This window comes from Xenopus tropicalis, chromosome 7 (genome assembly GCF_000004195.4).
Source record: "Xenopus tropicalis strain Nigerian chromosome 7, UCB_Xtro_10.0, whole genome shotgun sequence".
NCBI lineage: Eukaryota > Metazoa > Chordata > Amphibia > Anura > Pipidae > Xenopus > Xenopus tropicalis.
Window position 1 is genome coordinate 92,744,556 of NC_030683.2, and position 25,614 is coordinate 92,770,169.

Consider the following 25,614-nt stretch of genomic DNA (forward strand, 5'->3'; position numbering starts at 1 on the left):
ATCATTTTTAATCAAACCTTTGCCATTCGTGTCACATTTGTTTCTTCTGAGAGGTTAAAAATGGCACTTGCCATATAAATGTATCTTTTACAGAGCACTTAGGCTCTCCCTGTCTCTAAATGAGTACCCTCATGTCAAAGACTTTAAACATAAACTGAATCTTATTTTTTAAGTGGCCCATTAAATGTATTATTATAATTACTGACAGCTAATTACCATCGCGGTGACAATTTTAAAAAAACAAAACTGTATTTTATTTTCTCTGTGGGAAATCCCATTATGGCAGTGTGCCAGGCATACTAATACTACAAAGTCCAGGACTCTATAAATCATCCCAAGGAACAATTATTCTTTGCTTTCATCCTCACGTGCTTGCCTCATTTAGCAGAGACAAGTTACAGTGATTCCTATTAGTGGTAAAGCGAACAAATAAGCCTCTGCCCACCATAAACACATGAAGCTGATCTTTGTGCCTTTGTGTCACTCACCACAATAGAAATTGCAACATCAGAGATCCAGGCTAATGGTTCAGACTTGCTATAAACTTTTTTAAGATGTGGTGTCTATTCAAGGGTGGAACGAGACCCTAATGAAACATCATGGGGGCAGCCCTCCCTCTCTACTGCATAGCAGAAAACACAATATGGTTCTTTTATCACAAACCTTGTGGGCCTTTTACGATTTCTTTTTCTGATTACCTGTACTATGTCATATGTATGCACATGTATATACAAATGAAAGATAGTCTGTCCAGCACTCCCTTCTTATTTTATTATCCTGTGTGGCCACACTGCTCTAACACCCTAAAATTGATGTACTGTATACACTGGATATAGTTAATGCTGTTAATCAATATGCAGTCAACGAATGTCTTTATAGATGTGCAGCAGGTTCCTTAAGCCCAGTTCCACCCCCAAAAAATGCCTGTATATAGTAAGTCCTTCTTATCATAGTCATGTTTGAGCACTGGTGCTAGGAGATGGGTTTAACAGAAAAACTAAAACAGAGATGTTGTAAATAAGGAACCCTTGGTAAGGTTGTGGTTAGTTCCATGCCTGGACTGGGAATCAAAATAGGCCTTGGCATTTCAAGCACACAAAGGCCCAAACAGCCCCCCCAGCCCAATAAATAGTGACTGTCTATGGCATCTTATAGCAGCCCCTCTGGCATTTGCCAGAATCCAGAGATTGCCAGTCCAAGCCTGGTTGGTTACCATTAGGTTTTACATTTATAGTCAATCTGTGGCCTTAATAAATGTTTCATATCCCATTAGCAAATCACCTTTTTTTATTTAATATATTCAGGCTGGTTTTGGGGCAAGGCATTACAAAGAATTAAAGTTGTGGCAAAAGTGGTAGACATGGCACTTTACTTCACATTTTACTCCTCTTGCATTTTTATTAAAATAACATGGTTTTCTATCTTAAGTCTTTAAAAAAGACAAGATATTGTATTTCAGAGTATCAAAACCTGAGCAAAAAGATCATTTTGTAGAGTATGCCCTTTGTCTGCCTGACATGAAAGGCACAAATATGAAATACCTCTCCATTCAGCAGGGCTAATTATAGTCATTAAATGTTCCACAGAAGGTATTATTGTATTCGGGGGAAGGAGCTGAACTTGAACAATTTAGAATGAAAAAGACAAATGTGATACAGCAGGCAATCCATCTATTCTTAGTAGGGGCTTTATTCACTAACTCACTGCAGTAAGAGCACACTCTCAGTCAGCCAGCGACAATCAATCAGTTGTCATAAAAGAATCAATTACCAGAGGCTGAAGTTATCAGCCCTGCACTTTGTTGGGGTTATTGTGCTGTGACCAGGGGGCTGCAGTAAGGAGGTCACTCACTGGGGAAGATTACTGTTAAAAGAATAAAAATCACAATATCTGCCTGCTCTAGTTTCACTGCCTGTACTGTCTGATCAGATATAAGGAAGCATAGAGGCAAAAGTGATATCGTTCTGAAGCATAACAAGTTTGCAACTGGAGAGGCTCTGCTTCATAGTATTGAAATAGCTTAAAAAGACTTGCTGCAGTACCCCAAGGTTCATGATTCCTGCAATGAAAACTCCAGAATATCCCATCTAATGTTTCTTTAAATAAATATATTTGGTACACTAAAGTTTATTTACTTATCTACTGAAACAAAATATGTTTCTCTTTCTTTTATTTATTTCACTGTTTGGCCTTCAGCTCTGGAATTTACACTTTTATCTGGTTTCTAGGTTCTGTTTACACTAGCAACAAAAAGTAGAACTTAATGTGAGTACTGCATTATATGGTTAGGGTGGGAAGTTGGCTAAAAAAGTAGCAGTTATAATCAAGCAAATGGAAAAAATGCCACTTGTGAAATTATGTAGCAAAATGTAATTGCTATAACAGCCAAGCATATTGCCAATCCAGCACATTTTATTCACACTGCTGGAAACACATGGAGTCAGCCTTGGGAGATGAGGAGGCTGCATTAAAAGCAAACATCTATATTCTGAAACAGTTTTATTTCAATTACAGCTATTAACATTGCCAGCCCCCTGCCTTCTCCTTATACAGAAGATACCTGCTTGAAGTCCTAGAATGCTGAGGGAAAGCACAGAAATATATTTGTAGACCCTGGATTTAAAACAAGAGATTAACTGGGGTAGAGCCAAAAAAAAATGCTACATATGGTTTATTTTAGCATTACAGATAATTAAGTAATGCGGAACACATGGTTTTAATTTGGACATAAATGAAATCAAAATCAGTCACAAGTAGCTACACATTGCCAACAGGTTGTTTGTACAGTAACCATGTTATCTCCTTTTTTATTGGAAAGAGTCATCCACCTGAAGGACCACAGACTAGATATGGCACTACTGAGGATTTACGTTTGGCCTCCAGTTGGCAAGGGCCCTATTTCAACATTATTTTAATAGGCTGCCCATAGGAGAGAGTTGTTTGAATCTAGGACATTCTAGAGTTGCAGTTCAACAGCAGATGGAGAGAAGGTAAGGGCCAGGTTGTAGAAAACAAATTGTGCAATGTCCCCACACCTGTCCCCATACGTAATGACATTATAGCTTCTGAAGAAGTGGCAGGAAGCCACGAAACGCGTTAGGCTGATGGTGTAGTTTTGCTATGTTTTTAATGGAAATAACAAATAAAGGATATAATTTTTACTGACAAGTGATCCTGGCGTGCTCCATCCAACAATATACTTCATTCCCATACGTAATGAGCACTTGAATACCTTTCATCTTGAAATAAGTCACCAGCTAAACTCAAACAGCTCCCCTACGGGCCTAATAAGTAGTGACTGTCTATGGCACCTTACAGCAGCCCCCACTTCCAGAACCTACAGATTGTCAGTCTTGGCCTCTTTCCCTTTCTCATATCTTATCTTAGACCTTCTCTGTTTAACCCCAGCCTGATCCACACAAAATTGGCATGTGGCAAACCGACTGGCTAACATTTTTGATATTGGAATATTTCTGAGCACTGAAAAATATAACCTGCTCTGCATGTGTCTGGCTCTTTATGTATAACATGCAAATTTTTCAATTTCCTACAAATGAGAATTATGCAAAAGAAGCTATAAAACGGTTGGATCCATAACCATCTTTGATGAAAACTGAATATTCATGAATGGTTCTGTGTGAATGACTTCACCTGATTCTGCCTGGCAGGATGACAATAGGGAGACCTAGGAACGGGTACAAATGAGCTGTAATCATTTTGTTGGTGCGCAGAACAGCTTTAAGGGAATAAAAGCCCTGAAAATGTAACTTGACTGCAGAGGAGGTTCTATTCTTTGAGATGTGGAACATAATGCATATGCTCAGGTATTTATATGATGTTATTGTACACAAATGCCTGGGGACTGCTGCTTGGTGCTAGTGACTGTATGAAACAATATTATACACTACCTATTGGTGAATACAGTCAACTGTACATTGTACTTTTACAATATCTATTCCTTTTAGCAAAGACAGAACCAGCATTTGTGCAGCAGGTGTCAGCATCCCTTTTGGGACCTTTTAGTTTCAAATATTATAATAATAATTTTCTAGTAATTGTCTTTAAAATGATGGCCACAAATATTCAGTCTCCGGCATATCACTTTCATTTTTTCTTCCAATGACTTCCCTGTATATATTTTTTTCTGGATATGAATTTGGGGGTCATGTGGATACCTATATCTCTGTCATAATATTGAGTTGCCAAACAGTTACTGAACTTGTGCAACTGATATTAACAAAAATATGGATCAAAATTTGGAACACATTTTATGTTCTGTTGTATATTAGTGCATCTCCTATAGCATGAGTTTCCATATCAAAAGCTTATCACACAACCTCTAGGCCAAACGCTCCTTTGTTTTATGACACTATCTCTTTAAAGAGCATATGATAAAGATTGCAAGATCTGCTGGGGCAGTGACAGATGTGAATGATATAAATTCTGTAAGGGCTGTGGCACACGGGGAGATTAGTTGCCACGCGACAAATTTCCCTTGTCGCAGGTGACTAATCTCCCCGAAATGCCATCCCACTGGCTAGAATGTAAATCGCCGGTGATATGGCATACATGGTGCAGCGATTTGCTGAAATCGCCAAAGTTGCCTCGCAGTGCCGCATACGCCATCCCACCGGCGATTTACATTCTACCCGGTGGGATGGCATTTCGGGGAGATTAGTCGCCCGCGACAAGGGAGATTTGTTGCATGGCGTCTAATCTCCTCATGTGCCACAGCCCTAAAGTGTTGTGGAAATGTGTTATATAAATACCAGGAAATAAAGAAATAACCCAGGTTATCCTGGGCTGAAGAGACATAGCTTAGAAAAGCAGTCTGTATGCTGCAAAAACCTGTTCAAATATATTTGAACCAGGGTTCTTTCTGCATAAATTCTGTCTCCAGCCAGATACTTTGATCTTTCCACCCCTCTATCATTATACTGTCTCAGGGCAATGAAACTGCATTATGTTCCATATCCAATACATATTCATCAGAATATAAACATCTGAGAGTCAGTATAAGCCCCTTGACTTGTTTAAATCCCCCTCAAAATAAAGTCAGGAGAATTAGGGAACAGGGCAGAAATATTAATGGTGGTTCTTAATAAACATTACCAACACCTCATTCTTTTGCAATAATGTCTCCGTGGTGCAGAGTTTCTTGGAAATCTATTAGTGAACAGGCTGCTGGGTGCTGCCTTGCATTTTAATTGTGCTTTTAAGGTTTAGATGAATGCAAGTTAAACGGAGAATAAAAACAGTAAATACATGACTGACTAGAAATCAATAGTTTCTTCCCTGTAAGGTTGACTGCAGCACTTGATAAATTAACCTAAAAGTTCTACCGATTAATTATTAAAGTCATCTCTGGGAACGATTCATGGCCAAATTCAATGAATTTATTCATGCTGCAAATGTTATCTCTGCTTACTTTGCAAGTCGTTTGATAACTGCTTGCTGAGCCCAGCGTGGGCCTGAGAGGGTTGGCAATTCCTTTCAACTTTATCCCTAAACTCTAAAACACATTCAGTTTCATGCAGTCAGAGGGACACTACAACACACTACCCTTTAAAATGTATTTTCTATATTAAACTTCATGGATAGGTGCCAAATATAAAGGGACCAAGACAACAGGGCCATTATTAAAGGCAGAGTGCAGAGGCACAATGTGTCTTTTTTTGCACTTGGCACACTGCCTACCTTTAATGCATAATTGCCACAGGTCTCTGCACTCCTTTTCAGACTGCAGAGACCTGGAGCTAACTCCTTAAATACAACACTGCCTGTGTGAGGCAGCACTGTATTCAAGAGAGGCAGGAGAGAGGAGGCTCAAAGGCATTCCCCCTTCTAGTGCCAGAATTAGTGGTCGGCAGCAGAGGCACATACCGAGGGTGCAATCATGGGGGACACTTGGCATGTATCTCTTCTGTGTGCCTATCCCAAGTCAGGCCCTCACCCTCTCTATGTCATCACCATGTGTGCTCCTTTGCACTTGGGGGCATGGGGGATGGTTGCCTGCTTAATGGTAGTAAATGACCCCTAAGATGTAGGCATTGGAAGGCTTACTCTCTCTGCTTTAATTCCACATACAGAATGAAACAGTAACTGATAAACAAGTGCCCTTACTTAGAATCATAATTTCCTCTGTAGGAAAAGCACAAATTCAATGTGGGTTAATTCCTCTTTGCACATTGTGTCATCATACAACCATCTGAGTGGGCCCCTTCTTCAGGTATACAGCCCATACCGCTGGTGTGTTTGAATACATGCACAATTTGCTTACAATTTCTCAGTTCTTGAAACACCTACACCTAACACATTTGAACCCACCCATGGTATGATCTGTATACCTGAAGAAGGGGCCCACCACTAAATTGTTGTATGATGACACAATACATGGAGGGTCATCTACTCTTATTGAATTGCCTGGTTGTATACTTTGTTTCTAATACCAATCACAGTGACTGAGTGGTTAACCCCTTCTAGTTTTTTCCCCTGGAAACCCAAGTAGTGCAGCTTTTCATAAAACTAAAAGTTAAAGCATGTCTGTATGTTTGTGTTCATTCACACAGTACTCTCTCATCCATACTGATACCTTAAAAAATCACCTAAACACTCCTGTTAAACACTCCATTGCCAAATGTTTTAGTATATCTTCATTTTAATATAAACAGAAAGAAAAGGCCCTTGGCACTCACCCATTATCAATATATATAGAACATTAAGCCATTCTGTGCATTAAGCTACCAAGAAATGCCCTAAAGGGGAGGGTAGCTTAATGCACAAAATGTCTTAATGTCCTATATATATTAATAATGGGTGAGTGCAGAGGACCTTTTGTTTCTTCTATATTAATTTTGTGGTCACCGCCTCATTGCACCCCCGCTTAATGGTTTAAAATTTAGTGGAGAGAAGAACTTTCTCATTTTTACTACATTTTACATTTTAATATAAATTGGCCCTCGGTTATGTAGCATGTCAGACAATCAGCCCACTGAATGGAGAAGTTTGCACTGTACTGCTTTAGGGAATGTACACGCATTCATATCTACTGGGGCTTGACGTGTATGTGCTAATAGGCTTTCAACAAGCTAGTGAACACTGCCGTGAATTTGTTATAATGGTTGCATAAATAGATCATGTGTCAAGTGCACAAAAATAGATCATGATAGATCTGTCTGCATCTGATGACTGCTGTGAGATTCACTGTTTCAAAGTAATAATAGCATGTTTGAGTGTCTCTTTTAAATCTTAAAGTAACATGAAATGTTACAATAAAACCCTTGCCTCACTCCAGTCACCATTTTTTATCTTTGCTGCCCTCCAACATCTCTTTAGCTGTTGCAGCATTGATGTTAGGGTTGAAGTAAGGCAATGACCTGATAGGATAAAGAAATACAAGTAAAGTTGGCCATACACCATAAGATCTGCTCGTTTGGCGAGGTGGGCAAATGATCAGATTACAACAAGGGGAATAGGACCCAGTCGGAGAGAGGACCACATCAACGAGCCAATGTGGTCCCTGTTAAGAAGGGAAAATCAAACCTGCCCAATTTTAGACCAGATATTGGTTAGGTAGGCCCGTCGGGATTCCCCAAACATGGACAGATAAGCTGCCAAATCCTTCTGAAGGACCTAAATCAGCTGCTGAAATCTGCTCATGTATGGCCACCTTAAGTAACAGGGGTATGGGGAATATAAAGAACCTGGAAACTCTTCAAGGTGCTACTGACATATTACTGTGAAACCCTGTGTCATGTCCTTTACATTGTGATCTACAGTTAGTTTAGTGTGGGTATCAGTATATATATATATATATATATATATATATATATATATATGTTTATAGACAGGTCTGTATATGTTTGTGTATATACTGTATGTGCACTAAGGTTCATTTGTATGGGTTGAAATTGATGGTTCTTGGTCTTTTTTTCAATCCAAATTATCTAAGTAACTATGTCAGAACCACTTTAAGAATATCCTCAACTTTCATTAACCAATATGACAGTTAGTTTATGTAGTCAGCCACAGACCGCCTACTACTCCCATAACATTTATTTCCTCAGGGGCTGATGTTATCAACAGGAGGCAAACAATGTTGGCACACAGGTATTGTCAGTGCTGTATATTCTACATAGTATGGCACCTAATGGGTTATATTTAGGCAATGTTACTTATACTAATGCCAACTACACAAAATATATTTCTGGGGATCATTAGGATTGTATAATAAACAGTGTGCAGCATAAAGAAAATCAGCTTTATCCCTGAAGGGAATTTCACTTGTCACAGACTAGTGGGCATGTAGGAATTTCAGCAAACACTTCATGGCTCATGAAACGTGAGAATTGACAAAATAGATCTTTGGGTTTAAAGTTAGTCGTTAGAGGCTCCATTCCACTTACCCATACAGTACAGATATGGCTATTGTTTCCATCCGTGGCTAAAGGCAAACTTATAACTGTACATTATTTTCCCCAGACACTTTCTTATCTAATTTTCTAAAACAATGTACATTATAAAAAAAAAATCAATGTATGCTTTAAGGCAATATTACTAGTCACAGACTAGCAGGCATGCAGCAATTTATTTTGATTTATCAAGGGTAAAGTTTGGCAAATCCTTCACGGTTCAGGAGGAGTGAGCATGGACAAAGTCTTTAGAGGCTCCAAGCCACTCATCCATATACTATAGATATGGCCATTGTTACCCTTTGTGGTTGTACATTATTAACCCCCCACCCTTAGTTTGATTTATTTACTGACTTTTTATTCCAGCTATATTATAGTAAGGCCTAGGAGGCAGTCATCATTTTAATAGTGCTTTCTTCTGTGACTGCTACCGATCATGAATCACAAGTGCAGAATAAAGGCACTACACTTATTCTAATACCCTTCCTAAAATAATAACTACGTGTAAGTACATAACATAACAAGTTTATTCTTATAAAACTCCTAGTGCAAATCTTGTAGCTTGCTAACTGCAGAGGATTATAACATTTTAATGCCAAAAAAAACATGTAGCAGCAATTATCACCCCACTCCCATGACACTAAGATCATTCACAAAAGCACAAATAATTATTACCCAACTTTAAACAAATTAGAACCAGAATAAACTGTTTTATTTACAGTAGGTCCTGATGACTTATGGATCAATACAGCAAAATTGAGAAACATTTTGTTTATAAGTATCGAAGATGCCTTAGTTATTTGCTCCACATCTGGGAAAACTCTAGCAAGAAACAAGTTAAACAATGTCACAGAATATAACTTATAGCTGTAATAACACCAACTCTGTACATTTTTATGGAACCATTTTGCCCAGGATATTTGAAAACAATGATCTGATAAAGCATTTATATATTCAGGCTCTTGACAGCTCAGTACTAAAATCAGCCTTAAAGGCACTCTACAGTATAGTCAAGCATGCTCATTCCTTAATTGTTTCAGTAAAGAGAAATACACACGCTAACTAACTTTTTTAGTTTGTTACCACACAGGCTACAAGCAGACTAAAGGGTTATGAGACCTGTTATCCAGAATGCTCAGGACCTGGGGTTTTTCCTAGAAACCGACGTAACTTGGCTACAAACTTAAGTAACTTGCTTATCAAGTTAAAGGCAATGAAGAGAAGCATGACTGGGCCAGGCAGGGGGCAAACACCTCTGAACACTTTTTACTGAACAGTTTTATAATGACTTATAAAATTAAGGTAAATTCCACTGCCCCCAATGAACTGCCTGGCTTATTAGCACATTAATTGTTCATTTGAACTATTTATATAAACTGATTATTATAGATTAGCATCGGCTGTTTATACTGGAAGCTATTTTACTACATGGACTTTCCAGCAGTGGGAGTTACTGGTTATTGGGCCCCTCAGCAAAACCATTGGGCCCCTATGTATAAATTCCATATCAAGCAATGGTAGCACAGAGCAGGGGCAGGTAGGTGGAAAGTGTTAAACTTAGGGCAAACTCCACTGACCCCCCAACCAAATAAATGACTTATTAGCACATTAATCAATGGAACTCTTTATATGAACTACTTATTATAGAACAACATCAGCTCTTTAGATTGTACCCACTAGGGACGTGGCAAAAATGTAGGTACCGTGCTGTTGTGTTCATGGAGGGGCCCCAAAGTTTCTGATGGTGGCCCTTGGCATGGATCTCCATACCTTAAGTCAACTAAAAAATCATTTAACCCTTGAACTGGCTGTTTGGAGTAATATCAAACTGAACACCCTAGGCTACATTTCCATCTAATGTACTTTAATAAGAGATATTGCACTTGATTTATTAGTACAGTTTTTTACTTTAATTTAAATCTCCATTTGGGATTGAGCATTTGGTTTGGGACCCCTTTGGCTCATAGCAATGTGCTAGAGATCTGCCTCTTACAAGTAAAATATTCCTCTTCTCACAAGTCAAGGTAGTCAGACTAAATGTCTAAACCCAATGCATTTCTACCATTTTTGTTATGAATAGTGATGGGCAAATTTTTGGGCAGACCTGGTTTTGCAGCAAATTTCCGCATTTTGCCATTGGAAAAATAGTTTTTCGTCAAAAAAAAAGTTGCATCAAATAGGGCGTGGCCGTGTCACAAAAATGGGTGTGGTCACGTAGATATCGGGCGCGGTAGCACCAAAAAAAACCAAAAAACACGGGCAACAAAAAAGTCGTTTCGCAAATTTTATGGCAAAGCAAAATGGGACAGATTCGCTCATCATTAGTTATGAACTGCACATCACATGAAAAGGGATATTGAAAGGATATGGAAAACAACTGCATAATAATTATATGTGGATTTTGGTGGTTTACGGTAATATCAGATGATGGAATATGAAAAACATTTCTCCTACAAACATAAGAAACAGAACAATAAGAAAACATCCAGTAAATATGCAGCATGTACAAACATTGGGTCCCCGGGGAAAGCTGATGAATGTTCCAGGCATTGGAGAATTTCTACATCCTGTCTCAGCTTCTGGCAGCTGCGCTACAGCTCTATGCACTCCATTGCAGCTCTTCTTTATTTTGCAGTTAATAAGCAGATTATTTATTTTGCAGTTACAAACATGTCATATTTACAAACAGGCCATCACATTTAAAAACACAGGGACTTGGAGCTAAATTGCTCCAGGTTAATCGATAACAATCACTCAAACATTTCCTAAATGCAAAGGTGATTGCTGATTGGGTGTTATAGGTTACCTGATGCAGTTTAGCACCTTTGTTAATTAATGAGCATGTACTCAGCACTTTATATATCCTACAAGTGACATTTAAAAGTGATATTATTATTGTTTCTCAATAATTATTTATTTTCATTAAACTACTTAGGGCCTGATTAATTGAAGGTTACTGGACTCTAATAATAGTTGCCACTTGATAAAACATTAAAAATCTTTTCATATTTAACAATTTATTTCCCTCACTGGAAAAATTCTTTTTAATGAGGAAAATAATTGTCAGAATCATTAATCCCTGCCTGCGATTTGCATCTGGGATTAACTATACAGATGGATATTCAGCACTGCTTCTGCTGAGCTGTGCTAAGTACAGGTATGGGATCCATTTTCCGGAAACCCATTATCCAGAAAGCTCCGAATTATGTGACGGCCATCTCTCATTGACTCTATTTTAATCAATCTTCTTTCTCTGTAATAGTAAAACAGTACCTTATACTTGATCCCGACAATGAATGATATAATCAGTCCTTATTGGAGGCAAAACACTCCTATTGGGTTTATTTAATGCTTAAATTATTTTTTTTAGTAGACTTAAGGTATTGAGATCCAAAGCACAGAAAGACCCCTCATCCAAAAGACCCCAGGTCCCAAGCATTCTGGATAACAGGTCCCATACCTGTAATGACACTTATAAAATATGAATAAAATAAATTTCTCAAAGGCTCCAGACTTCGACTAAACCCTATGAGCTTTTTTCTCAATCCCTTCTAGATAACGTACAATACTCAGGAGCAGTGTTGTAGAGCTATCATTCAGCAGTGGTTTTTCTGTAATTGCTTTTGAAGATAAATTTAATGGTAATCAAAATACACTGCAGATACGGTTAACACCGTTAACTGACTGTATCAAAACAGGAACTATTTACTTTTAGTGACATGAAGGAGTTGCAGAACTGCACACCTCCCAGTACCCTCACACCATTATGAATGTATGATGGCAGTAACCCAGCTCTATAACTTTGTTTTTATTGTAATAAAGCTGGATATGCATTAGAAAAAAGTGTACTTTTCATTCCATGTAAGGCCTTTCTAAAGAAAATGTGATAACCAACCTTTTTGCTTTGCATTTCTGTAGGGCAGAAATTAAACTGTTCAATACAGTGAGATGCAATTAATGAATAGTTAATGATGCGTTTGCTTCTGTCCAAGGGTATTGCCAAGAGCGAGTGAAAGTCTGTTTTATCTCTTACAGAAAGAAGGGAGTTACAACACATACCCTGACCATGCCTGGCCAGTGGCCACTTTCAGAACCATCTGGAATATTCTAAATATCCTGATTCATAATAAAACATTGCAATATAGAGACCAGAACAGGGAAGGCCTAGTCTATTAAATATTTACTGATATGCAGAACAGAGAATTATAGAGTCATTTGCAAAAGTAAAGCAAAAAACACTCAATTGCCATGATTTTATTCACATTCTTTCCTACATTTGTAGTGTAATTGCACATATACCACAGTCTGAAGCAAATGTTAGCAGAGAAAATTGCTTTGAACTTACTTGCTTGACAAGGGAAAAATGTGATGTGCATTTATGGAGAAGTCTTAGTGGAATGGCAACAGGGTTGATAATTTCAAGGAGAGGGAAAGTGGGACCAATGAATCTGGGGCTGAGTTTCAGAGAAAAGATTTGTAGGTGAATGTTGAGGTAGATAACCAGGCTTGTGTTACCTGTAAGCAAACCTTTTTGCTGACAGGTAACACAATAAGGTAAAAGGTAGGACCAATCATCGTGACATAATGACATCTGGAGATACAACACCTTAAAAAATGATTCACAGCAATTGGACTGTGGTGACAGGTCGAAAGAAAACTAAATGCTGATTCCAAGTGATTTACACAGTGACCTCCGAAATTCTGAAACAAATTGAAACCAATTTCAGTTGGGAAGCCATGTAGATGAAATATGTGCTGGATAAAAAGCTTAGGAAATTTGACAGCAGAATTTTCATAACTGGACATAATGTGCCATCTTTTTAGATAACTGTCTCCCTTGGAATGTGAGAGGGAACAGCCAAAGGCTGCAAAAGGCTATATAGAAGGGAGTAAGTGGAGGAGACACAACCACCACACCACAGTAAATGATTCGGCAAATCTACCTGTGGGTCTGCTGCACAATGAATAGATGTAAATAAGTGGGGTGAGGGCCAGACTGAGTGGTCTGGACCTGCTTAGCAATTTTATTATTAGCACATGCAATAATTAAATTCAGTCTGAAAAAGAGATGTGCCTATTGAGCATTTCTGGGATTTAGTCTTTTGAGAGTTTAAATGTCCAGAATTTTATGATCAATGAAAATAGTAGTGGGTTGAAGTACATTTAACATAATGATTGTGGAATATAGCTTTAATACTGGTGACCAGTTTAGAATAGCAGAGACTTTTCTGGGATCTATCTCAGAACCACAGTGACAATTACAGTATATAAGAAAAGAAGGGAATCTTGGATGTCTCAAAGAGGCACATATTAGGCATTGTTTCTGAGATGAGAAGGGATGTCTTGGACATGGAGATGATGGATTTTCAAGTCTTTTGAGAAGATCAGAATGTCTTCAAGGAATGATGACATTGTGGCCATTGGTGCCCACATCTTGGATGGGGCACTGCATACAGAGCACTAAATGGCGCTTTTACCAGATAGAGCGGTAGTCATAGTAGTAGATTTTACTCTTACACTAAAAATGTATTTCGTTTTTTGGTGATTTATATTAAAAGACATAAACTGAATAAAAATACACACAAATAACAATTTGGTGAATTATAATAAAATAACTAAACAGAATAAAAATTAGCAAGAATAACAATTTGCATTTCATAAAGTAATTATGCAGTGTACACAATTTATAGTAGTACAAATTTTTTAATTTTATTTTTTTATTTATCAAATAAATAGGACCTTGCCAGTAGTGATTGGCAAAATGTTTTGGCAGGCATGGATTCGCTGCCAAAAATTGTCGCCCGCGTCAAAAGAATAGTCACGCATCATAAAAAAAAATAGTCGTGCAACAAAAGAATAGCCGCGGGCAACAAAAGAATAGCCGTGCAACAAAAAAATAGCCACGGGCGGCAAAAGAATAGTCGCGGCAACAATTTTTTTTTTGACGAGCGACATTTTCGCCGTTTTCCGAATTTTTTGCCGTCTTCGCGAATATTTTGAAAGATTCACAAATTTTTCGGCGAAGCTAAATGAGACAGATTCGCTCATCACTACTTACCAGCCTAACCCAAGGCAATATTCTAAAGCCATAATTCCATAAGAGGTCGCTACTTTGCTCTGCCGTTCCTTGAATGAGTATTAGGCTGTATCTACCTACAGAGAGGATGGCCCCAAACTCTGCTACTAGAAGCAGCTGCATTACAAACCATGAAAGAAGTTCAGCAGCCCTGCTGCCGGTCCTGGATCTGCAGGATCTGCAGTGTCTCGATGATAGGAAATCCAAGCAGGCTGTCACCTAGCAAAAGCAATAGTAGCGTCTGTATCTATCAATCAACCGTGCAGTCACAGGAGAGAACCTCCTTTCTCCCTCTGTTAAAATTACCTGTGCAGTACTTTGGCAAGGTCCTACCGCTGCTGTGACAAATAAAACTTTAAATATATTATCATATATCCACTGGTTTGATCCAGAAGAAGGCAAACAACCCAACCTGAAGCTAGTGCCAATTATTCCTCAAGAGGGAAAAAATTCCTTCCTGACCCCCTTGGTGATCGGACACATTCCCTGGATCAAGCAATCGTAGTTAACATGAATTAAATACAATGCTGACTCTCAAGTTTATACCGTATAAAGATAAAGAAAGCATAAAATAACAATGCATTCAGGAAAACATCCACATTCAGTTATTAATAGATAATATGAAAACAAAAAGAAGAGAAAAATATGCAAAAAGGGGGAGGGTGGGTGGGGTGTTTCTACCTGCTCAGAAGATAAGGAAGTGAGTGCTTCTTTTTCTGACATCACATCCCTCTCTTTCTCCGCCCCCCCAGGCCAGTCTTCTCCTGCATTAATTCTTTCCTTCTCACCTAATCACAGTTGCACCTGGTTCTGCCAATCTCTAAACATAAACCAGTGTAATCTGGCTGCTGGTTATTCAGATCCCTTGTCATGCAGCCCCTGCCCTTATAGCTCCAGGGCTTTCCTTGATTTCATTTTGAGAAATAACAAATATTTCACTAAGACATTTTATTACATTCCCTGGCACCAAATGACAAAATGGTGGGATGGCAGACGCGGCGGGGCGATTTCGGGAAATCGCCGAAAAAGACTTGCGAGTCTTTTTCGGCAATTTGCGCGAAATCGCGCCGCCGCGTCTGCCATCCCGCCGGCGACTCACATGTTCGCCGGTGGGATGGCAGGGGGAAGGCAACTCGGGGAGATTAGTCGCCCGCAAACAAGGAGTTTTGCCGCGGGCTACTAATCTCCCCGTGTGCCAGAGCCCTAAAAGCTATCTATGACCTGGTATTAGTGCCTAGCACTTAGCATGGTCATGACAGCAGTCTGTTTTAATGCTGTTATAACGTAGCCCTCCCCTTTATTCAAATGATCTTTCTTTCTTTCTCTCCTCCCATCCTTATTCTCATCTAAACATTGCACATGCTATGGCCTGTAAATCCCAGTGTAATTTTATATAGCTATCTATACCACTGTGTACCTTCTACTTGCCACCACTAGTGGACAGGCCATTTGCTGATATGCAAGAAACTTCAGAGTTCCTTTTCACCTTCACTATATGTCAAGCCAAGCAATCTGAATCTTCAAAATGGACATTTCGGGATTTGCACACCTGTGGCTGGCAGAGCCAGGTGTCAAACAAACTGCAGAGTATACTACAGAGGGACAATATTTGCTGTTATAGATTTATCCTTCCTACTGTTTCTGAGCTCCAGCACGTAAATTCTGTACTAAAATCTTGGCCTTCTAAGGCCTTTGAAAACTAGACTTTAATAGCCCTGGCTGATGTTATTGCTGTAACATGCTAATTACTATTCACATTGCAGCTCTGCAGAGAGAAGCTAATGCTTCATACTCAAGGACAGTACAGTCAAGCGTGTGTTTTTCTGTTCACATCTTATAAATATTTAAAATAGCCAAGAAGCACAATCTGAAAATGTCTCTGTGCTCCATAACACAGACATAACATTTCAACTGTAAAAGTGAAATATTTTTCCAGGGAAAAAAACTTATACAAATATTTCTTTTCAGGCATATTTATTGGGGCATTTTATGAAAGCTACCATCAGTGCCTAACAATTCAGAAACATGTTCTCAGCCCTTATCTATATAACAGGCTCTATGGCTTTGGAGAACTTTCCATTAGCTAATACTTGGCTAAAGATGTATTACTGTCCTGCAACAAAAGCAATGTCAAAAGTGAAGGTGGTGCACTAAGGCATTGATTATTAACCCTAGTTCACAAAATCTTCATTGGCTGACTCATTGTTAGCAATGATACCCCTTCATCCTTTAACAAAAAAGTAAGAAAAAGCAAAACAACTCTGATGTGTGTTTAGAGTGCAACATATGGTTACAGTCTCACTTTCAAAGGATGTCTCTTAAGGTAGACAGGAGAATTTTCCTTAGGAGAAAAAGACAGAGCCAGCAACTAATGGCTGTAGTACAAGGCTTTTATAAGCTACTGCATCCTGCCTGTTTGTCCATTCCATTAAGTAAACAAATATAATATATATATAATTTAGCATGTTGTCTTGTCACACTACTTGTTGCTGCTGTCAGTACAAAAGCAGGTTTCACATAGCAGAAAAATGAGGTAGGGGACTCTGTATGGGGACACTTTTTCCTGGGGACCAAGGTCCTGAAAGGGTACTGTGTTGTGGGCTTGTATGCTATTCTTAGTTATCTTGTATTCACAGAATAACTTTATTTCATGTGCAATGTCATGTGTTATACAGGATATAAAAGGTGACATTATTCTGTGATTTGGGTAGTAAGTTTGCTACAGCCCTTAGAGGCACTGCTGCCTTTCTGTCTGCTGAACCTGACACCTTTCAATATGGGAGTTCCATGCCCTGCTGTGAGTATTTCCTGCACATAGATTGTCATTTGGTGGTACTAGCTGTCTTAAAATGGCTGAATAAAATTGCTAGAAAATCACATACCTGAGCTCTACAGCCTGCCCCTAAAACAAGGACTGATGGGAACCCTATAATGAGAGGCACTGTTGAATGCAGCAGTATTGTTACAAGGCCATTTACATCCTCATTATTTTTTTAAAACAGTCAGGGATTTTATGACTATTATGAACAGGTAGGGAGATAAGTTAAGAACACATTGACAATAGGTGTGACAAATATATATGAAATGTAGTTAGCAGATACAGGAAAATGCCAGCAAGTAACTGGGGTCTTCTGGGAACAGAAAGTAGATCTGCACATTGGAGGTAGGTTCTAAAGTCTAGGTTGGAGGAACAAGGGGGCGTTTCTTGTGGTCCCAAGATCTTCTTGCTGCTGGTACATTGCTGAATTTAGTCAGTAAGTGGCACATATCTGTCATCCAAACCAGAAATCTGTCCCTCTATGGCTTTCACTATTCCCAGAGATTATAGAGCTGATCCAGCAGTTGTCCTGAATCTTGTTCATGCAGATGCTGTGAGTAAAGACCTAAGTCACAATGTTCCCCTCGGCACGTAGCCAATTTGAGATGGTAAGGCTGCGTGTGGTTATTGCTGACACCGGAGCAGAAAAGTCATGAGTTCTAGTGGACAGGAACAATAGTTCAAAAGTTCTGCTTATATGTATTGGAGCAAATCACCAACTATTCCTGTTTGATGTTAATTTGTAAGTTTAGGAAGGGTGTCTTGGTGACCCATGCTTAATGCTTAAAAGAACTGAATTTCAGCCATTGTTCCTATTTTGATCTTAAGATGTGTTCCTTCCTAAAAGGTCCACAGGGAATGGTACTGTACAAATGCATCAGATGTTCAGTCAACCTTAGAATGTAGGGCTTAGTTTTGATGTGCAACACTATTGTACAGCAGAATCAAAACCTTTAATGTCACGTGGATTCTGGATTGTGTGTTGATGTAGTTACTGATTAATTCACCTGTTTGAAGCAAAATCCATTTTTGACGGACCTTCTGTGTTCATGGTTTCTGGAAGTTTTTCCTATGCTGCAGGAATTTATTGGGAAACTCAATGTTTAGTGGTGTGGTTATTGTGGTTAGTGGATATGCCAGACCCCACTAAAAAAAAAAATTAGGGAAGATCAGTGCAAACCACAACCCTCCCATGCCCCCTTGCCCCCCCCATGCCCACCTAGTTGTGCCCCTCCCACCTTTCTCCGTCCACTCACTCAAAGGGACTGGATTGTGGGGATGTCTCTACAGCTAAAGAGGAATCAGGCCCTGCAGTCCATGCCTCTGGGTCCCAGGCCTACTTCCTTTATAGTTACTCCACTCTCAAAGTTATACTGAAGGAGGAGACTGAGATCGGATGGTATTTGTTCAAGTATCTTAAAAGTCATTATTGAGGACTTTAGGAAACCGTTTCATCACCTATTATGTTATCATGCAACAGTAATCTGCAGATATTGTATTAATGTATCCGTTTAGCCACACATACATATGAGGTGGGCAATATCGGATTGATCTGATCGTTGGGCCACAGGGCCACATCACCATGCCAATGCACTCCTCACCCTGACGGGATTTTTAAAGTACCCATCAGCATCTTGCTGATTGTCGGACAGATATCAGTCAGGTAGGACTGTCTCAGGGCCCCATAAATGGGCAGATAAGCTACCAACTCTGTCAGCAGCTTTTATCAGTCTGTATATGGCCACTTTAAGAACTTTTATCTTAGAGGTTTATTAAGCCATCAGTTCCTGCGGATACAAGTTAGACAAATAACTTAGACATCCTGGCACCACTCCCAAGGAGTGCCTAAGTGTGGGAGTCTTATGGCTGGCAGATGTACTTTAAATGTGTTTCAGTTTTGCCTTATACTATTACAGGATACAACTAGGTATGTATTATTTACTTTAGATTCTTATCAGTTCCTTGTGATATTTACTTCCCTTCACTTGTTATTGTCTGCATGCTGAGTACAATGTCTGAGTCAGACATCAGTTGGCTTACTTTTATGCACCTCACTGTGAGTTTACCTGTTGTCATTCCGGTCTCTAATGAGATCCCTGCACTGTACTTTTTCAGCTAATGCCCATGCAACAGCAAAATCCTAAATCTCTCACAGGAAAGGCTGTTTTTTTTCGGTATTTATCAAAGGCAACAAAGTTTTAAATTAGGTGGTCAGTATGGTATAGGTGCTTCCCAAAGAGATAAACATCAGTTACATGAATAATTGTGCTGTTTACGACTGCTGAATGTTCTTGTATACATCACATTGTTATTTCCTGTGAAATGCCACATTTTTCATTGCAGCAGTATTTCCTTTATCGGTGTGGCATTCAAACCTTGCTTAAATCATTTAAGGTCAACCTCAGAGACAATATTATTAATAGAAACAGCTTTTCAGGGATGAAACTTCCCTTTTCAAACCTACACTACTTGGAAAATCTAAGCCACCAGAGCCACCATTCTATTTATGATTAAATTTAAGGGTATAGTTTAATATTATTAATAAACTTATGTTACATGAGTGATGGATGATATCCCTGCAGTGAGCACCAAGCATTTGTTTTTTTGGTGTGCTATGGTCTTAAAAGTTTTTGTGATAACATGGGTGTGGTTTATGGTAGGTGTGGTTTAAAACAGCGAAGGTCATCTATGGCTTCCATTATCGGCCCTCAACCATGTAGGTCAGAAAAATTCTGGCCTTCAGTACCACAGATGTTGGACAGCACTTACTTAGGGTATGGCCATATAAATAACAGATCCGGAAAACCCCCGAGCATTCTTGATAAAAGCTCCCATGCAAGAATAATAACAGTTTACATATACAGACAAACATTTCCTCATAAACATGTACAGTTGCTATTTTTGAGTCTAAGAAGGCTACTTTAAAGCAAAGCATTTAGAGTCATTGGAATCTAAATTCATTTGTGCTTAGTATAAATGAATAACTATGTTGGCATATTATTATGGGCTCTCAGTAGAGGCTATGGTGAGAGTTTCTACTGATGCTAAACCTACACTTTTCTTTTACCTGACATTTTTGGATTCAGATTAAACCATTGGTGATTTTATGTCATGACCCTTTCGGTACTAGGTTGTGCCCCTTGCTAGTTTCTGATAAGGCTACCACAACTGAAGAGGTAAGCTAAAACTTTAGGAGCGATCCTTTAGGAAAATTCCTTTTGTTTTGCATACAAATAGTCTGTCATCAGTTGAAATGCTTTAGTAAAGGATCCACTTCCCTGGTCTACATATGCTGACTGGAAAATCCTGCACTGAACTGAAGAGCAACAGTAAGGGCTTAGCATCAATACTCTCTAATCCACCATTACTCTGATGGTCCTCTGGACTCCCAATATATGTAAAGCATATGGGTCCAGCACTGGAGGACCTTGCGCAAAGGGCTGAAGGGCAACAGCCCAAACAGTTAAATTAAAATTATTTACAGCATTCTACAGAATTGCTCCAGTAATATCTGCAGCCTAAGATTGTCAAACGTTTGCCCAGTTGCCTTGAACTAGAAGGTATACAATTTATGTACAATAAATGTACATATCAGACATGTCTTGCTGTTACTTCTTGATTTTTTCCTGATTTAAGGTCCATCTACAGGCTATTAACTGGGTCTTAATCAACTGGGGAGCAATATATTTACATACAGTTTTTGCATTATAAATGTGGTACCAGGGTCGTTTTTCAGAATATAAAGTAAGGATAGATATTTCAATGTCCTTATAAAACAAATACTAGATTTTTGAATGCTGGATTAAACTAGGTAAAAAAAATTAAGATTCTTACTCGTCAAATCTGACATTTCCCTCCCTCTGAAGTTTCCTATCATCCATGCCTCTCAAAACAGATAAATCTAAATGCCTTACTGTGATGGATGATTCTGCTTGATTTATTAGTCATCCGTTATATGGTGGCTACATTTTATTTCCTATGTGGCTGCCTTGAAATATTTTTCATAGTACAGATATGGGATCTGTTTTCCAGATAAGGGGTCTTTCCATAATTTGGATCACCATACCTTAAGTCTACTAAAAAATCATACAAACACTAAAGAGGAGAAATAGATGAAAGGATAGATTATAGTATCTAACTTGGATAATAAAAATGTCAGGCACTGCAGCAGGATGAATAGTTTGGAGATGGCGCTTATGGTCCAGTGTTATTTGGTGGGTAGTGATAAGCAAATATTTCCTGGGAAATCTGCGAAAAATTCATGAAATGCATTGAAGTCAATAGGCGACTTTTCTACGTGCAACTTTTTTTCTTATTCCAAATGCATTAAAATCAATGGGCATTTTTTTGCAGCAACTTTTTGTCTCACCAACATTTATGTCTTGCTGACATTTTTCACTCTGTGGCATTTTGGCCCCCCCAATCCTGCTTATTACAGTAGCTCTTAATACTGGTGGGGTGTACAGACCTAAAAATAAATATTGCTGATAGAAAATACCTTGTTTAGTAGCCAGAAATCATACAACAATGAAAAACATGCAACACTAGACTTATTTTGTGCAAGTTTAGTATAGAGGCGACCCAGAATGTCCTCCTAATAAAGCTTTAGATTTGGGTAAGCTACATTAGCATGCCTACTGATTCTAGACACACTGTATGTAAGAATTTGGGATACCCTCAATGTATTTTGTGCTCAGTATAGTTTGCCCTGTGGATATTAAAGAGTCGTAGTAATCTGTCTATACGAGTCTGACAAAAGCATTGGGGATCACAGAACCTGCTCCCATTGGTCATCTGTCTTTGAGGCCAATATCAACATCCCAATCGCCTGTGCTCTTTAGAGGGGCACTGTTGTTGGATATTTAACTTTTATTTTATGTTCTGCAGTTGAGATTAAACATCGACATACATTTATCTGAGCACACTCTGGTATCATTGTGGCCAGGAGTTAAACATGGCTTCCAGCAAATGGACTGAATTTGATCACAACCAAGAAGAAAACACAAGTCTCCTGTATTTTATTTACATATACAGTATATAATGTATTGTTATGGAGATAGTTTCAATGCAACATTTTGGATCTGCCCTTGAAAATTATGTGCTCGTCCACACTATACAAATGCATCCATCTGATAATTCCTTTAAATATTACTAGACATATAGAGGTCAGTGTCTTATAGTGAAATCATAAAGCATTAACTTAAACAATGAAGAACAAATTACAAAGTAAAATCAGTCAGTGACAAGAATCAATATGCTTTTTAAAATAAGGAAAATTAATGACTTTCTGGTTGGAATGGCTGTCTTCTTTGTGATCTATTTTCAAGATATCAGGTGAGGGTAGGGCTGTCATATTGATTTCTTATTAAGTGATGCTTATGAAATACAAAGCAGAGCGGCTTGGCATTTATACACTGCAGGCAGGGCCGCTGCTGGCCAAATGGGTGCCCTAAGCAGAAATTTACTTTTGTGCCCTCTACCCCAAATATTATGGAAGTAAAAATAAAACCACCTACTATAGGGGCCAAAATAGAACTTTATTCAAATAAAAGTAAATACATAAATAGAGAAAGAAAGTGCCCCCATACACAGTGCCCCAATTGCCCCCATAAACAGTGCCCCCAATAGAAAGTGCCCCCATACACAGTGCCCCAATTGCCCCATAAACAGTGCTCCCAATTCCAATAGAAAGTGCCCCCATACACAGTGCCCCAATTGCCCCCATAAACAGTGCTCCCAATCCCAATAGAAAGTGCTTCCATACAGTGCCCCAATTGCCCCCATAAACAGTTCCCCCAATTGCCCCATAGACAGTACCCCCCATAGACAGTAGCTCCCACACACAGTGCCCCCAATTGCCTCATACACAGTACCCCCCATAGACAGTAGCCCCCACACACAGTTCCCCCAATAGAAAGTTCCCCCATACACAGTGCCCCAATTGCCCCATAAACAGTGCCCCCAATTGCCCCATAGACAGTACCCCCCTTAGACAGTAGCTCCCACACACAGTGCCCCCAATTGCCTCATACATAGTACCCCCCATAGACAGTAGCCCCCATACACAGTGCCCCCAATAGAAAGTTCCCCCATACACAGTGCCCCAATTTCCCCCATAAACAGTGCTCCCAAGTGCCCCCAATAGAATGTGCTACCATACACAGTGCCCCAATTGCCCCCATAAACAGTGCCCCCAATTGCCCCATAGACAGTACCCCCCATAGACATTAGCCCCCACACACAGTGCCCCCAATTGCTTCATAATCAGTACCCCCCATAGACAGTAGCCCTCACACACAGTGCCCCCAATTTCCCCCATAGAAAGTACCCCCAACAGACCAAGTCATCGTCGGCGGCTACTTCTCTGGTCTGTTGGTGTCCTACGCAGACTGCATACTCTGCATATAGGGAGCGGCGGTACTGACTGCAGGACAGTAGTACACATTTCTAAAATATTTCTTATTAAGGTATCCGCTGACCTAAAATGGCGATATAGAGTTGGGCTGAGACTAAATAGCTTAGACACATGTATTTCACTTAAGACATAAAATCATTTTAATGGCTGATAACATATAAAGGACTAGTAACACAAACAAATATAATGTGCGCTTTTGTATACATTTAAATACAATGTGCTGTTACTCTGCACTATGTTTGAGACACTGCTAAACACATTAGCTTTATTTTATATACATTAGCTGCTGTGTAGCCAAGGGGGAAGCCATTCAAGATGAAATTGGGTTATGGGGCACAACTTTACTTAACTGATAACATAATAACATATAAACCCTTACACAGGACATTTGTTGTAAAAAAAAAAAACAGTAGTTTTGTAGATGCTGGATAAATAGATACAAACTTTAAATGTAAAATATCGATTTTCACTTCATAGTTTACTTTTTTTTTAAGGGGCAATAGCAGCCATGTTTTAAGGCAAGTTATACAAAGAAAGTTTTTCTTTATTGGAAGGCACAAACAAGCAGAAGTGCTTGAAACCCTAATGTACCGTTGAAATATAATTACCTAATGTGTGCTTTACTATTTACCTTTTCTTTACTTTCTCTTGAATTGAGACATCATGGAATACACCACTGTGAAAACCTACATATACCTTTAATAACCCTACCATGCTGCACTGTTATTACATATATGTTTATCATTTATTACTGTTATTGTACAATCAACATTGTTAAAATCTAATAAAAAATATAAGTTACAAAAAAAAAAAAGCAGAAGTGCTGCATTATAGCAAATGTTTCTAGTGAAACATTCTAGTCAAAAAAAGTAGTTTTGCAAATTTTTCAGCAAAGTGAAACAGGACAGATTCGCTCATCACTGATTATTTCCCATTCAGAGAAATATTTTCTTGGATCTGTGAACTATAAAAGTTGGGGCATACCTCTAGATATCTGTACATACTCATAGAGAGAAAGTGTCAGACTGGGACCCAAGGGGACCACCAAAAAATGATAGACCCTTCCTTCTTCTTTCTTCACTCAACCTCTTTATTCTTCTAGTCTCTTTTAGCTATCCTTCCATACAATTCTCCTCTTTGTTCCCATTCAGAAATAGGGAATGCCATGAAATGGGCCAAATGGTCAGGAGCAGGAGGACCCACTGACATCTGGGACCACTGGGAATTTTCCTGGTATCCTGGTGGGCCAGTCTGACACCGTAGGCATGGCATAAACAATGGCATAATATTACACAGCCTATGATACCTTATGGAACCAGGAAAATCTTATGTCATGAAAACATTAATGCCATCAAACAATACAGTAAAGTATTGTAAGCTCTACGGGGCAGGGACCTCCATCCTCTTGTGTCTTTGACTCTTAACTTATTGCAACTGTATTTATTGCTATACTTTGTATTTATCTATTATTATCTTAATAACCCCGTTTGTATTAATGTATTCTACTTTACAGCGCTGCGTACATAAGTAGCACTTTATAAATAAAGATATACATACATACATTAGGTCATTATAAACCATTGGTTTAGAATACTATGTAAAATAATAATCCCAAAAACACATGCTTGCCCCTGCAACACACCCATGCAAGTAAGTTTAAGAACTGCACTGATTTCTGATGTACTATGTAGAAAGTAGCATGTCCTTGGAATGAATGTTTACTATAATACACTGTATATTAATATACCAGCTATTGTACATACCTGGCTATAATAGTGTCTATTATTGCAATGGTAACAACATTTGGAGTCTTTAACATTACATAACTCTACACTCATAATTTCTTCACTTTCATTCATATGCAGCTTTAACACAACAAAGCAACCATCTTTAT